This window comes from Dama dama, chromosome 23, assembly GCF_033118175.1.
Source record: "Dama dama isolate Ldn47 chromosome 23, ASM3311817v1, whole genome shotgun sequence".
Taxonomy (NCBI): domain Eukaryota; kingdom Metazoa; phylum Chordata; class Mammalia; order Artiodactyla; family Cervidae; genus Dama; species Dama dama.
The window spans coordinates 4,243,578-4,260,640 of NC_083703.1; the positions used below are offsets into that span (position 1 = coordinate 4,243,578).

Consider the following 17,063-nt stretch of genomic DNA (forward strand, 5'->3'; position numbering starts at 1 on the left):
TGATGAAGGTACTAGGAGAGAGAAAGGATTGTAAAGCTGAAGTTAATATTGGCAGTTGAATTAGAATATCTTAAAAATATTGGTTTGCTTCGATGCATGCTACACAGACCTTAACCATGTTTCTTTCTGATCCTTTGTGAAATGAAAATGCCAGTAGAGGATGAACTGTTTTGATAAACTGCCTCCCAATTTTAGAGTATATTTAAAGTTAATCCCTAAGAACTAATATGCAATGATGCCATTTTCCTTTTATTTTTATTAGCCTCTGTTTTATATCCCACTGCTTATCTGATTTGAAAATGGTTGTCATATTTGGAGAAAGTTAATATTGAGGCATGCCAAAACCTTAATAAACTTAGTCTTGAACTAATATTTCAGGCTCATAGGGGATTTCTGTGTGCTAAGATAGATTTTAATATTACAGAAATGTAATAGTGACCTTTCCATAAAACCTTAATAAAATTACTTTGTGATATAAACTGCAGAAGGGACAAGAACTTTCTTGAATAAGGGTATGCATGATTTATCTGTATTTCATGGTTTATCTTATATCTCATTTCTTCAGATCACTTGTGTTTTTCTTTCTCTTAAGTCAAACAACAGTCATTTCCATAATTTAAATAGAGAACAGAACACAGAATTTTCAAAGACATGTTTTACCTTTGCACCAGTGTCATTTAACTGCTGCTGAGGTACTTGTTGTCTTCATAATTCTATTAGTTTCTAGGTTGGTAAAAGAAGTTAGCAAGATAAAAAATTTTACCCATAAGTTTCAGTTATTTAATATCAGAAATACAATTTGGAAGTGGCATGTCACTTTAGCAGTAAAGCAGTGTATAGGGCTCCTGACGTGTGTTGACTGAGGATACTGTATTCAGTTTATAAAATTAAAATGATGAATATTTGGCAAAATAACTGCAACTTCTTAAATTAAAATGTTGACTGATATCCTGAAATTGAAACTCTTTGTTTCCCAGAGACTAGCAAAGAGATGACCAAAAATGACCAAAGTCTGAAATCCACAGCTTGACTTCATATTTTTTGCCAGCTCTAGTTTAGGGTAGGAAAAAAAAAAATCTTAAGTATAGCCAGTATGAATCATTATTTTGAAAACTGCTTTTTGTGGTCCCCTGGATAGCTTGACCCAAGAATTTCTTTAAAGGCCACAAAACAAGGGCAAAATGATGACTTTTAAAGAGTAGAAAGTTTTGCTTTTTATTAGCTTCAAGACCATTTGCACTGAAAAATTGGATGGACATTTCCCGAAACAATCAATCAGTGTGTATCTGTTTGTCAGTTGGATTTTTAACCCATAGTCTTGTGCAGGATAACCAGAAACCATTTCATTGGAAACTTGAAGTGAACAGACTTCTTTGGGTCAGAGGGATTTGGAGAGAGACTTGACAGTGCCTGGTGATCGGGACTCACCCGACTTCAGTTTCTGAAAGTGAAATCCCATCTCACCCAGTGCAGCAGTCCCGTTCCAACCCCCAGGACCAGAGCAACAGCTAAATCCTTGAGTGACTAGAAGTGTCTGCTCTGAAACTGCTCACTTCATTGTAAGTAATTCTTATTTTCCTGAGGCTGATTTAAAATCGACATTTCTGAGACCACTGATCTTTGATATAGAGGTTTTCCTCTGAATGAACACAGAATGTTTAAATTGCTCCCTCTTCCACATGGGTGATTTTCAAAACATGCTCTGAGTCAGAAAGAGGATGCGATGGGTGTCGGACGAGCAGTTCAGTCATGACCGGGCCTGTCACAGCTCCGCCAGTAGAACTCAGCTCACCAGTTCTTGACTGCTGTTTCCACCCAGTTACAGAAAAGCTTTGGAGAAGGAAATGGCAACCCACTCCAGAGTTCTTGCCTGGAGAATCCTGTGGACAGAGGAGCCTGGTGGGCTGCTGTCCATGGGGTTGCACAGAGTCGGAGACGACTGAAGTGACTTAGCAGCAGCACAGAAAAGCTTAAATTAACTCTGAATTGCCTGGAATTTTCTTTCATCACTTGTTGCTTAAATAGAATGACTTCCTTCACCAGCTGTCTATGTTGTTGATATGCTTCCTAAAATTGTGGTACAGAAATATACAAAATACTCCAAGCAATGGTGGGATCCAAATGAGTTTGCTCAAATGGTTATATCCCTTAATTGAAGTCCTCTCTGAGACTGCATTAAAGTATAAAGAATTACCTCTTCACCAGTAGCTCTTTAAGGTTGGAGTTTAAAGGAGGTCAGATGCTCTTCATATAAGAAGGCTACTTTTTTTTTTTTTTTTTTTAAGAAAAAACAAAAGCAAAAACAAAACCCTTCATGAAGATCCTTGTGTTCCTCACTTTTCCATGAATCTTGGTAGCTTGACCGGTTCTTCCCAGCAGGCATTTTGTAACAGTGAATCTAGAAGAGCTGTGGACTTGTGGTCTCATCTGAGGAGGCCACTGACACGGGGGTGAAGTCCCGGGGAGGAGGCGGGGTGGTGATGGCCAGGGCTGCCATGAGGGGGAGGCTCCTGGGAGCAAAACGGATGGAGGCAAAGGGTCAAACAAAGCAGACCTGTGGGAAGAGGGTCACGTCCACACTGCTACGTTTAAAATGGGTAACCAGCGAGGACCTTCTGGATAGCACGAGGACTCTGCTCCGTGCGATGTAATAACCTAACTGGGAAAGGAACGTGATGAAGAAATAGATGCATGTATATGTATAACTGAATCACTTTGTTGTGGAACTGCAACTAACACAGCATTGTTAATCAACTAACTACTCCCATATAAAATAATTTTTAAGAAACTTTTGATTAATAAAAGAGGATCAGTAGAGTATAGGGTGAAGGTGGGAAGTTAAGAAAGACCAGGACCAAGATAAGGGCACTGAGTTTGAAGACTAATAGGATCCAACTACTCAAAAAGGTATTTTGGACAGAATAAGTGGGTAGATTCCATATTTTAAGACATCTATACTGAGTCAATAGGTAGGAAATAGTAATGGTGAGCATCTTTTTATTATTTAAGGAAAATTGGCCATGGGAGGGTCTAATATAGCTGGTCAAAATATACATTAATAGTAAACCTTTCTCTCTTTAAAACTTTAGGACATGATAATTGATTTAGTGACAGTAGGTATTTTGTACACAGAACCTGATGCAATTTATCATTCGTGTAATGATCATAATTGAATCCCATTTCCTCTCCCATTTTACCTTGTGGGTTGGTTTCCATTTAGGGCAGAATAAAAATAAAAATATATATAATGGCTTACTCAACACTTATGATTTCATCCAAGTTAAATATAGGCAACCACGTTAATTTTGTTAAAATGCCCACTACAAATATTCCAAAATAGCATCATATGCCAGTAAATGTCATGTACTCAGTAACTAGATCCTGATGTTTTGATCAAAATGTTTTCTGCATTGCATTTAGAACACTGCTCTAACAGCAAAGCTGAGAATTAAAGACACAGTGATCTTTTTAGAGTTAAAATTACTTTACGAGAGCATTAAAAAATAGAGACTTACATTCATTTTGCTTTTGCGTAATATTTTTATTTACTGTTTGTGAAGCTGCGCTAACAAGGATCTCTGTCCTTGGCTAAGTTCTAAGTAGGAAACTGTTGAATAGCGATCTTGACTTAGGCATCTCCTTTGTGGAAACGGTCCTTAATTTTGGTTTAACTACCTCTCATTAGAGCAGCTTAACTACAATCTCAGGAAAAGACGGCTTTCCCTCATCTTGGTCAGAGGCCATATCTCCATTGTCTTTACTGAATTTAAGGAACTTTCATCATGAGCACCAAGGTCAGAGAGAGGGTTTAAAGTCAAAAGGTGTAAGTTCTGGTTCTACCATCATATGTGCTATGCTAAGATGCTTCAGTCATATCTGACTTTTGCAGCCCTATGGACTGTAGTCGGCCAGGCTCCTCTGTCCATCGGATTCTCCAGGCAAGAATACTGCTGTGGGCTGCCATTTCCTTCTCCAGGGGATCCTCCCCACCTAGGGACTGAACCTGAACCGGCGTCTCTTAAGTCTCCGGCGTTGGCAGGGTGACTTTACCACTAGCACCCCCTGGGAAGTCTGCATGAGGGAGGCTTGACTTTCTAAGCTCTGCTTTGCACATCTTGCAGCTGGGTAATGATTTCTCACTTAAAAAGAGGCTGTGAACATGCTTGATAAAACATAAGCCATTACGAAGATGCTGGTGCCCTGGCCGTGAGAGTTGAGTGAAGCTTGGTGAGTTGGCGGGGTGAGCCCCCAGCCGCTCCATCGGAGCTGAGTGCTGACAGCAGCCGCCTTGGTCTCTTGTTATGGCAGGAAGTCCAGCCTCTCTCACCTAATGAGGGTGTCATCCTCCTCGTTTCCAGGTCAGGTCACTGACTTCTGTCTTTAAAACTCGCCTGCAGTTTTGTGTAGCATTTCAGAAAATGCTGGGTCAAACTTTAAAACCCTTAAGAAACAAAATAATTGATTGCAGACACAGGGACCCAAGCAGTTTTCAGTAACTTTGCTTATTAGCGCTGACAACTGGGAGAACCAAGGGCCTGTCTGACCAAGAGGCAGGGAATTTAGTTACAAAAGCTCTCTTTTGTCTCTCTTTTCCCAGCCTGCCAATATGGCTTGAATTAGAAGTTAGCAACATTTACTAAAATAAAATACAACATGAACTCTTGGGAATCGCTTCGCATCCAACTTCTCTGACCTCTGATATCCTTCCCATTGCCTCTGGGCCTTGTTAGAACTGAGGGATGTTTTTCAGTTCCTATATAAGCAATGGAATCAGGCACACTTTAATCCCACAAAAGCACACTGGTATGAAAGGAACAATTATTTGAAGGCCGTTGACCTTACCAGAATTGCGCAAGCATTTGGCATCTTGAAAGTCTGCTTTGATACTGAAGAGCTGTTCTAGAAATGTCACCATGTCATTACCCTGTCAGTTGCTCCTCAATTCACAATAGCAATGCATTGTTTTTCAACTTACTTGGAGCCATCTGAATGTGGCTTTCATTTTAAGAAATAAAATAATATTTCAGGAAGGACATGTATGGTTCTTAAGTAACATCTGTATTCATATGGAGCCCAAATAATGTGTAATCTTACTCATTGAGGCTAGAAGGAATCAGAAAAATGATTGTTTCAGTCTCTAGTTTCTAAAAGAGGGTAAGGCTCCAAGAACTGAAGGGGCTTCCTCAAGGTCACATGAGTAGTTGGGGCAGAGCTGGGAAGGAATCCAGGTCACCCGTCTCTGATCACCCTGCTGTTTCCATTCCAAGTCAGCTGAAGAGGTCATATTAATTTTAATATTCATTATGGAAACAATGTAATATATAATTAAAGTCAGACCCTTTTTTAGGCTGTGGGCAAATTATTTATACAGCCATTATTTTGGATCATTCAAATTCACTTTTTTAATGTCACCTTAGAAGACCTGTTTCAAACTGTGTGAACATCGGTGCTGGTATTAAGCGAATGGTGGTGATAAAAACGAAACATTCAGTGTCCTGCTGGTCTGTTGAACAAAGCCAAAGACAGCACATATTCCGATATGAATGTCTTAATTTGTATGTGTGTTCTCACATAAACCGATGCACTCAGTAAGTTTCTGCCTCGTTGGAAATAACGTTTAATTGTATGATTCTGCACTTGGGAAAAAGCAAAACAGAAACCTGTAACTCTTTTTCTGTAAAATGAACTGAGGTTATTAATGATTTCACTTCTTTTTGCTTTCAGACTGTACTTTTCAGCAGTACTGTTGCTTCTCAGACTGCTTTCAGACTGTACCAAAAAAACCACAAAAAACAAAGAGGCAAGGTTTGAGGATTTTGGAAAGAATTTGCAGGAATAGAAAAAAATAAAATCAATCTCCTTAAATTTCATGAATTTTTTCTCACTATCTCTATTTTATTAGTTTCATCTCTAGCCTTAGTTTAAGTTTTTGAAGAATGGAGGTGGAACAGTTTTGAACATGTAAGTAAGGAGATAACTGAATTTGAGATTTGAAGTTTCTTTAAGTTATAGCTCTTTGACCATAGGATTTTTTTCAGGTTGTGTGGTACCTCTATGTGTATGAACATGTAAAAGTTGTTTAATTTTTGGTACCTTTTAGCTCACAACCTAGGATTTTCTCCTTTTATGGTCTAGACTCAGTTCCAGTATACATGGCCTTATACTTTATCCTCATCTTATGACTCTTGTCTAATAATAGCAAAGACCTATTAATAAAATCACTTGGAGAATGTTTAACTATCAGGAATTTTGATTAAATTTTAGCCCATTGTCTGTGTATGTTTATTTTAATAAGAAAATCATTTTTAAAATAAAGGATTCTGCAGGCTCTTGAATATGTGCCTGCTCCTAGTCCAAAAATTTCCCTGTTTTTTATGAAGTCCTGTCTTGCTGTCTGTAGACTTATTCCATACACATGCCTGAGGCAACATTCAATAGATTATTCAAGTGAAGATAAAATAAAAATCTTTCCTTTGAAATATGCAGATGATTAAGGCAAAGCCAGGCTCTAAAGAGAGCTTGCTTCTCCCTTGACACATGTGATTCGTGTTGGTAATGTTTTGCCTAATAACTGTGGCAGAACCAGACCAAGGGCAAATGAAGGGCAAAGTATTGAGTACTGGGTGTCAGAGAGAAGACCTTATGAACAATCCAGGGGCCTCCTCTAAAGAGGGCACCTCTGTGGATAAGAAAACCACACAGCCACACACCATGAGTTCCTACAGGATGTGGTCTGATGTTGGATGACCCAGAGGCCAATCTAAACAGGTCTCAAGAGGAATCAGTGGTCAGAGGTCTGAGCTAAGGATGGGGCCCAGCAGACAGGTCATTGGGATATACAGCCCAGGAGTCATGCCGGGCCCCACCAGGCTGTAGAACCAGATGAATATGGAAACTTGTTCTCTGGCTGGGGACCAGGGGGTGAGCAGGATATGAGAAGGGAACAAGAGAGTGAAAACAGCATTTCAAGATCCTGGAGGGGAGAGCAGGTATATGCAAAAATGGTACCAATGTGTGCATTTGAGTAACGGGAAAAGTTTATTGTCCTCTGCCTTGGTTGTTCTTCAGCTTCCTCCCCAGAATAAAATATTCATTCTTTCATTCATGCAGTGTTTACTGAGTGCCCCGTGTATGCTGGACCCTATAGAGAACAGCAAACAAGGCCGGCCTTCCCAGGTTTCCTCCTATAGTGAAGCCAGAGGTAAACGACAGCTCTGACCAGTGTAGCATGGTGTTTCTGCAAAGAGCCAGACAGAGTGCCTCAGTGAAAATACAGAAATGGCATGTAACCCAGTTTCTTTTACTGATACCTAAAGAATAACCAGAACTAACCAAATTTAGAAGAGAGAGTCAAGAATGAGAGGGAAGGAAAAACATGCAAAAGGCTCAGGGTATCTGGGGCAATGAATCAAGTCTGATGAAACCAGAGAGAAGAACGGAAGGGGGGAAATGACACTTTTGGAGCATCTTTTGAGATGCTGTTGGTTTTTTTGTTTTTTTTTTCATGTAGCCAAAGGCGTTTCTTCTAGATGCTCATGTTTAAACATGATCTTTTTCCTCAGCGCTTTTAGTAATTGTGGCTTTAAAAAAAAAAATGGATTTTTAAAGGCTGAGTTTGCTGGCTTAATCTTTATCCAATTTTTTCTTTCTGAGTTCTTAGGAGAAATGTTAGTATTATCAATTTCTTGTTGTCAGGGACCATAAAGCTTTGGGCCCAAAGAAGGAAATGCTTAAACTAACATGTTAAGTACTGCATTGTCTACATTGTAGATTAAACAGACACTGTGTTGACTGTTCAGTAGCGTCATCCTTTATTTGCTTTCTTCAAGACACCTCTCACCCTAACTGGCTTATTCAGACTTAACCCTGAAGGATGAGGCTCAGAAAAAACGGTTGAGCCATTACCCATCTATTTTAGGTCTTTATTTTCTACTTCTGCTCTTGGTTGGAAAGCACATGCCAGGACCCAGAAACTCCATATCCTGGATTTTCTATGGCCTTCTTGAGAGAAGTATGCATTCTAGCCAAAGGAACTGTCTGTATTACTTACTTGAGCTCAAGTCCCAAATGCCTTGCTGGTCTCTTTCCCTGGTAAGCTGACCTGAGCCATAGGTAAAAAGCAAAAGAACTTTTCCCCCTTTTTCTTTTTTTTCCCTTTTTCTCTTGATGAAGACTTGACCCAAGGCAGTTGTTCTCAGACTTTAGCTAATATCAGAACCACCTGGTCACTTGGATACACCATGGATTTCTGCACCTGGCCCTCCTAACTGGTTTTCTGATTCAAAAGATCTAGGTGGGGCCTGAGATTTCTGCATTTCTAATAAATTCCAGATGATGTCTGCTACCATGCTTAGAGAACTACTGATCAAAGGCAAGCTCTTAGGGCAACACCTTTGATCTTTGCCTTATGCTCCTGGCTGGAGTCCCCAGGGGACTTGAGTCCCCACCTTGACTATCCAAATCTTACCATCAATCGCTCAAAGGGTGTTCCAGTTAGGAAGAAACTAAGGCTGAAGGAGAGGTCAACCCAAGCTCTGCGGGATCTTAGTTCCCACTCTGTACACTTGGGTTCTCCAAGGACAAAGCCCCAGACTTTTGTCTTAGCTGGTCAATTAAGAACACCGTGAAACAAGATTCAAGAGAGAGAATTATTTCTGTAATCGAACTATGACTCACACCTAAAACTGTACCTAATCTGTCATGTTGTCATTTTGTTTCCTCTTGCCTCAGACCTCATCAGAACTCTTGTTGTGAAAGTGAGAAAGACTGAACACTCCCCAACTTCATCATGGCTCATGGCACATGCTTGCTACTCCAGGGGATGTGGGGAGTGTCTATTCATGGTGAACTGCTCACATCTACCATAAATTCTATTAGTTCTGGTCTTGAAAACAGGAACAAATTCTTCTCCTCTTGAAAGAGGGTTGGTGGGGACGTGGAGAATCCAGTCACTTATTTACATATACCCCAGGTTTGACGAGTTGTCTTATTTCTCAGGACTGACTGTTGTATTTCTCAGGGCTCTTGAGGTTAACTCTGTTGATCTTAAATACTCAGTAGTAATAAAATAATTTCTGCTGTTTGCTGTACTACCTTAGTCAGTAAAAACAGAGGTTCTTTATATCATAAGCATAAAAGAAGTAAGATGCCTTTACTTTGCAGAATTTTTATATGTTTACCAAGAAAGTCTTACTAAGACTGTTGTGTTATTCCATGAAGTCAGAGAGAAAAACAGTTAAGTTTTATCTCCCTCTCACCTGGAAACAAAGCTTGATTTATCTTGCATCCTGTCAAACAAAATCTTTTCAGCAGACATGTCTATAATTCACTGCCACAAAAATCATGATATGTTTCTGAAAGATCATACAGAATGTTGTTAAGCCAAGGACTTACTAAACATTGAGGAACTGACACCTCCGAAGGCTCACACTTGCTGCTCTGAACCTCTGCAGCAAACTCTGCATGGAGTTTTCCTTCATCAGTGTTGGCTCCTAAACTCGGGCCTGTGGCTGAGTCCTTCAGAGAAACTTAGCCACAGAGAAGAGATGAATAGCAAGACACTGTCAGGGCAGAGAACCTCAGTTATAAACAACTACTTTTTAACATAATTTCAGCCACTTTACACGTTCAGGAGGATCTTGGAGGGCTGGTGTATGAACCCAACAGACATTTCCAAAGGAATTGCTGCAGGCAAATAACCAACAGCCAATCTTTTAAAACAAATTAGTTCTTCTCTTGGGAAACTATATACTTCATCGCATTCCAATTGCCTTAAAACCTGGTCATTACAGAAGGATTTATATATTAACAGCTATTAATTATCTTCAGATGAAGTCGATCCTAAATATCTCAGTTAAACAAGCATCTTTTAGACATGTTTTGTAAAATTCTGATTTAATGAACCCTATGCTATAATTATAAATATCAATATCACCTAATTGAGAAAGACAATTCATTTTAACATTTTTTTCATTTATTTTGTGATTATTAAATTTTAAGAAAGTGACATTTGTCTTGTAAGTATGATTATTGTTGAGGCAGGGGAGATAGAGACCAAAGCAGATATTTGCTGTTTTTATCTTATTCCTATTCAATTTGTGTCTTTTACAAATACCTGGAAATTACTTCTATGTTTTTATATCTTTATGATGAATTTAATAGATGTAAAGGCCTTAGGTTTCTTGTAGTTTAGAATTCCTTAAAGACTAAACCCAGTATCACCATAATCTGCTTTATTTCCAAACATAAGTGTCATAGAAGTTCCAGAGTTAATACCCAAGTTTCAGTCATTATTACTAAGTAACTCCTTCCTCAGAATCAGGTATAACGGTATATGTGAGACTGGTGATGTGCAGTTAGCATCCTCAGTCTGGAAAGGAAAAGGAGGATGTTTTACAGCTTTATGTATTAGTTGCTTCCTGCTATTTATTCTTGCCAGAAATTATGGTGGAAAACATGGACATTATTTGAAAATTGACTTATGTGAGAAAAACAAGATTCTTCTAGTCGTCTCTTTACTTTTAAGAACATTCCTCTTGAATGTAAAAATTATAGTCACTCTAAATATTTTAAAATACAGAATGTATTAAAGAAAATAAAAATCACCTAAAATTCAGCCACTGCAATATGTAACTACTGTTTTTATTTTGGTGTATATTTTACTTGTCTTTTTCTACTATTGAAGTGTGTGATTTTTTGTTTGTGTGAGGAATATGTATTAAAATATAAGACATAAAAATTTAGATCATACTTACAAACTATTTTGTAAGCAGCTTTTTTGCTTGCTTAATGATATGTTGAGAACATTTGTATTTGCTTGACAAGACTTGTGAATATTTTTGGAAACTCTTCTAAGTATTCTCTTGTTCAGCAAAGAACAATTCATTGAAAGCATTATTTTTAATGGACATAGAATACTTAAATACTATTGTATATTTTACCAATTGCTTATTTGTTGCTCATATAAAGATAATTTTTTTCTCCCATAAACAGCAGAACAGGGAGAATGTATTTTTGTACATAGATTTTGTATACATTTTCAAGCCTATAGAAATGTATGAAAAGTTGTTTTTCATCAAACTATACAAGAATTCTCTTACCTCCAACCCTCAACAGCATTGCCTATTATCATTTTCTTAGTCCTGCACCCTTTATATGCTTTTTGAAAAGGTTATTTAATGGCTTGATGATAAACAGAGATATTTTTAGCAAATAGGAAAATTGTCATTAATGATGCAATATATCAGTGTCAAATTAAATTCTTACTTGAAGTAAGACCATTTATTAAAGGCTCTGAATCATCTGCTGTAGCTGCCCATCTATTTTTAGAAATAAAATGATTACCTTATTTAAAGATTGAAGAGCAGGACATTGAAATATGCTTAACAGATTCAAGAGACCTTTTGAGTTCTGGAAAAGAGCCTTGATTGTTGTCAACATGGGTTCATTTAAGGCCATGGCTTATTTGGTGTGATGGGATTTATATTGTTGGATAGGACTTTCCTGGTGGCTCAGACAGTAAAGGGTCTGCCTACAATGTGGGAGACCTGGGTTCAGTCCCCAGGTTGGGAAGATCCCCTGGAGCAGGAAATGGCAACCCACTCCAGTACTCTTGCCTGGAAAATCCCATGGACAGAGGAGCCTGGTAGGCTACAGTCCATGGGGCCGCAGAGTTGGACACGACTGAGCGACTTCACTTCACTTGATGTGGCTGGATTGGGAAGGGATTAATTCTCTATGGAACTTTTTTATTGGAGGTAGAAGGTAAAAGATGAACGTTTCCCTTAAGAAAACCCGTAACTGAGCCTTAGTGCATTTTTGTTTACTTGAAAGCTATATGTTATCAAGTGCAAGCAGACGCTTTTACAAATGCATTCATTTGTTCACGAATAGAAGCACAAAAATGGAAAATGTCTTGGTTGACTTGGGGGAAGCTGTGGGTTTATTTAAAGTTTGTATTTATTGTTGAGGTGCAAATTGTTAAAGGGCATTTGGATCATGGGGAAAGATATCCTGTAGAAGTACTTTTCAAAGGGTCATTGGAATAGAAAAACAGAAGTTATCTGAATTCATTTCTAGATGACGTTCTATGCTACTTCCCTTGATTCAGTTGAACAAATATATGTTGAATGCTCGTCTCTTCAAGGCAGAGCAGTGCCTTCTCCTCAGACTGATTTGGCAACTTGCTAAGTAAGCCTTTTAGGAAATATGCCCAGTTTCAGTGGGCCCACTGTACTTGTTTCCTTGGGCTGCTGTTAAAAAAATTATCACAAACTAGTGGCTGAAAGCAACAGAAATTTATTCTTTCATAGTTCTAGAGGCCAGAAGTCTAAACTCAAGGTGCTGCAGGACACGCCCCCCGCAGGCTGAAGGGGAAAATCCATCTATCTCTTCCTTGTCCAGCTCCTGGGGACTGCCGTCACTCCTTGGCTTGTGGCTGCCTCACTCCAGTCTCCGGCTCCGTGGTTGCAGGGCCTCCCCTCTGCCCCTGTCAAACCTCCCTCTGCTTCGCTTTTGTCAGGACTTATGACAGCATTTCAGGCCGGCTGGGAAGATGTACGATCCATGGGAACCCCTCCACCCTTAAGATCCTTAACTTAATCACATCTGGAAAGTCCTCTTTTGCCGTAAAAGAACATTTATAGGTTTCAGAGGCTGGCATATAGGAGTCATTTGGGGGCCACAGTTCAGCCTGACATACCCAGGATCTTCCTTAAATATACCTGATTTCATGGACATCCCCTGTCTGCTCTCTACCAGAACATGAGACATAGGTCCAGAAACAAAAAATGATTTGCTGAAGTTTTGACCCAACTGCCATAAAAGAACAGAGGTGACTCCATAATCCAGCCAGTATACCTGGGATAGGTGGTCTGGTAAGTTTTGAAGACCACCCTCTAGGTCTAGTCAAAGAGATGAGACAGCAGATCTGAGATGTGGGGCAGCTCTCCTTGCCTGGTTCATCCCAGCTGAATGGATGAGGGGGTGGGAGGTCATTTCATGGGTGAAGGGTAGGCATATCCTACTGAGCCTCTGGGTTCCCACAGCCCGCCTGAACCCCCTGGCAGGCCTCCCCACTGATGCTTTCCTTCTCTCATCATCTTCTTTAGATGGAGCTTTGTACCACTTGCTCAGAAACAAGGTCTTCTGGGGCTCCCCTTCTCGCTAGTCCTATCCCTGCAGTCCAGGGAGGTTTTTCCTCTACAGCAGCGTGACAGCTAATCCTTCCCAGTTGCGTAAGTACTGAGAAACAATGAGGCTATTTAAAGGCCCGCTGGCCTCCTTCCAGTACCGCTCAAGGTGTTTACTCTGGAAAAGGTACCGAGTTACACATCCCATCCTTTGTGTAAATTCTCCCTCACTTCCCGTGTTCCTTATGAAGGACCATTTCCTGTGGGCTCTGTGGGGGTGAGGTGGTGTTCTTCCAGGAGACAATGAACCTTGAAGTGTCTTCTCAGTAAGGCCTTACAAGGCAAACCAGAGAATTGGAGGAGAGGGTCCTTTGGGGAGGCAGTACAAGCATTTTGGGTTTTGTTTTATATCAGTTAGCTCTGGGTGGAGGTTGGAGATCATTGCACAAAGGACATAGTTAAAGAGCGGTCAGTTCTTCCCTCCCTGCCTTTTAAAAGAAGTAGCTATTTGTCCTTTTAACTTTTGTGGAGTCAGTTGAACTGTGACACACATCTTCATTTATTCCCTTTTAAAAATCAGTTATCTGGATCAAACTGCTGTTAAACACAACTGGTTGGGTCAGTGTTTCCTGGTCTGTAGGTCATAGTTATGCCCAAGGAGGTATTTCAGACAGTGCAAGGAGCAGCCCCCTCTCCCCAACCTCATTTAAAATTGGGAAAATTAAGGATATTCCAGTGTCGTTTTTCAAAAGCACCTCTTACTTTGTTTAGAATTTGCACGCTCTGAAAAAGTAAGCAGTGAAATAGCTCCTACCTCCACTGCTAACCTCTTTCAAGATCAAGGTCAAAATTACCCTCCTCTTACCATTAGCCCCACCAATGCCCTTCACACAGTGAGACCTTTATAATGAAATTAGCATCCCAGGTAGACATGAATATTTAAGTAGTAAGGACAGTATTAAAATCAGAGAAACATTTGCACTGAGCATGTCTGCTGTGTGCCCTTTTACTGAAAAGATCCTGGGAGAACCAGAGTTAAACCAACGAAAGATGATGTAAGTTGATAAAAGCTATCTTTTCATTTTCATTTTCAGTAGGAGGGTTTCATATCAAAAGCTTCTTGTTGCTATTCCCTTTAAAGTAAAAACAAAGGAAGTATTGAAAGGAATGGTTGGCAGGAGTGGAGAGATCATAGAACACCTAAAGATTTGCAGAGGAGAGGTGCCTTGCCCACCAGGGAGGCCACCATGTTGTATTTTCATCTGACTTTAATGCTGATACTTAGGTCCCTGTAGTTAACTCATCTTATTATAGGTCACTGAACAACACACCCACGACAGCCTGAGGGGGTCTGCAGGTCTGTTTCTCTCTGCAGACCTGTTTCAGGATGTGAAAGGCAGGAACACACACCATTACACTAGAAGCTTGCGTCCACGCTGCCTTGGATGAAGGGGCTGTGTGAGTCGACTCTGAAAAATGGGCATGGAAAGACACAGAGAGAGGCAAGTGAGGAGGAACAGAGACGTAAAAGAGAAGAAGAGACCAGTGACAGTCACTGTGGGAGAGACACACATGGACCCGCCCCCCCTCACAGATGGACTGTCTTCTCCCACCAAATGTGATGTGGCTTGTCTGCCTTGGCCTTCCATAGGAAGCTTCTCACTTCATCTGGGCTGGTTAGCATGCCCTTCACGCTTCTATCAGTCTTCAGCCATGTCAGTAATACGTAATGGGCTAGCTCCTCCTTCAAACAGCAACGGTTGCTGTTGTGAAGAAACTGCCTTAAAATGGCTCTTTGTCTGCTTTCAATTATTCCGGGCTAAAGAATCATGTATCTACCTCTCTGTATGATTTCCACTTTTTTTTTTTTTCCTTTTTAGAATTTGTTTTCCTTTTTATTTGCCAAAGGAACATATTCTTATAATAAATAAAATTCCAACATAGAGATAACATGAAAGATACCTTGGTTTTTCAGCCCCAACCTTTGTTCCCTCCCCAGAAGTAAGCAGAGTCATAAATTTGGAAGGTTCTTTCCAAACTTATTAATAACATATGTATATATACCCAAAGAAGTATATAATTTTGTTTTGTGTGTGTGTATGTTTTTACATAAATGGCACTACACTGTTCACTGTAGCTGTGTATTTAGGTAAATGTTGTCACACTGGTCCTATTTCATATCATTACATGGCTTCCTACAAAAATATGGTTTTCATTTAATGGTATGTATTAGAGACTTGTCACATTCAACTTCACATCTTCTTCTTATGTGTGCCTGTATGAGACTTTTTAACACATCAATGTGATGTGTTAAAGATCCTGTGGAAAGATCCTGAATTTTTCTTTCAATAACTTTCTGGAATAGACTGGCTCATATTTTGCTAGAGGTTTTTATCTGTGAGAATGTGCTTTAGGGTTGGTTGGTTTCTTATTAATGTTTGTGATATCATTCTCAGGGTCTGATAAGAGACCTGGGAAATGAGTCAGGTAGCACTTCTACTTTTTTTTTTAACTATCCTGGAAAAACATAGGTACCCAGGATTACCTTTTCCTTGAATATTGGTAGAACTCACCTGTAAAGCCATCTGGGCCTAATCTTTTGCTATTTTTTTTTTCAGTTTCTTCCAAAATCACTGGTGTGTTTAAGTGTTCTGCTCATTTGTTGAGCCAAATTTATTTTAACTTTGAGAAACATCCACTTTACGTTTTTAAATATTTTGGTTAAAGTTACACATAGCACCTCTCACTGTGTTCACCTTCTCTTTGTATTTATACTCCACTGGCCATCATGGACATCGTTGAGTTTATGGTTCTTCCTCATCCTCCTTCCAACCCTCGTCCCTCTCTCTGTCACTCACATCACAACCTAGGTATGTAATACATAGCTTGAAAATAAAACAATGATCAGTAAAAGTGACTTATTTTCTGAATATGCATATATTAGATCAAGTCTGGCAAGTGACAGAGAAAGGGGTTGGGTAGGAAGGAGAACAAGGAACATGAAGAGTTGGACATGACTTCGTGAGTGAACAATTCCCATCTTTTGTTTCTAAGAAGTTAATAATTTCTGCTTTGACTACATGGTTTAACTCAAGAATTGTTCCTAAGTGTGTGTGTAGGTTTATGTTTAATTCCTCTGTGTGTAGACTTTACACTCTCTGTCACTGACTTCCCTGGTGGCTCAGATACTAAAGTGTCTGCCTACAATGCAGGAGACCTGGGTCCAATCCTGGGTCAGGAAGATCTCCTGGAGAAGGAAATGGCAACCCACTCTAGTATTCTTGCTTGGAAAATCCCATGGACAGAGGAGCCTGGTAGGCTACAGTCCATGGGGTCGCAAAAAGTCGGACACCTCTGAGCAACTTCACTTGGCATTAAGCTATAATGAATTGTGGTCATTAAGCATGGCCACTGTAATTTCTTTTCTTTTCTAGACAGAACTAGAGCTTTAATTCCAGGTTTACCAGCAAGGAGACTGGAGGCAAGTTTCTATAAAATGTGTCTTTGCAATCTGTAATTTCTTTTTTTTTTCATTTATTTTTATTAGTTGGAGGCTAATTACTTTACAATATTGTAGTGGTTTTTGCCATACATTGACATGAATCAGCCATGGATTTACATCTGTTCCCCATCCCGATCCCCCCTCCCGCCTCCCTCTCCATCCCATCCCTCTGGCAGCAGCCCTGAGCACTTGTCTCATGTATCCAACCTGGGCTGGTGATCTGTTTCACCCTTGATAGTATACTTGTTTCAATGCTGTTCTCTCAGGACATCCCACTCTCGCCTTCTCCCACAGAGTCTAAAAGTCTATTCTGTACATCTGTGTCTCATTTTCTGTCTTGCATATAGGGTTATCATTACCATCTTTTTAAATTCCATATATATGCTTAGTATACTCTATTGGTGTTTATCTTTCTGGCTTATTTCACTCTG

At 39.7% G+C, this 17,063-nt stretch overlaps 1 protein-coding gene across 6 annotated transcripts in view; it reads left to right on the forward strand.

The window, feature by feature from the left end:
• PLCB4 (phospholipase C beta 4) overlaps positions 1-17,063 on the forward strand; it is a 454,299-nt gene that overhangs the window by 250,676 nt on the left and 186,560 nt on the right. The window contains exon 4 of one of the 6 annotated variants that reach the window (XM_061125931.1): positions 13,110-13,235. The exons of the other annotated variants lie outside the window; for them this stretch is intronic. The gene's annotated coding sequence lies outside the window, so the exon portion shown is untranslated. The remainder of the gene's footprint in view (positions 1-13,109; positions 13,236-17,063) is intronic. 6 annotated transcript variants of the gene reach the window in all.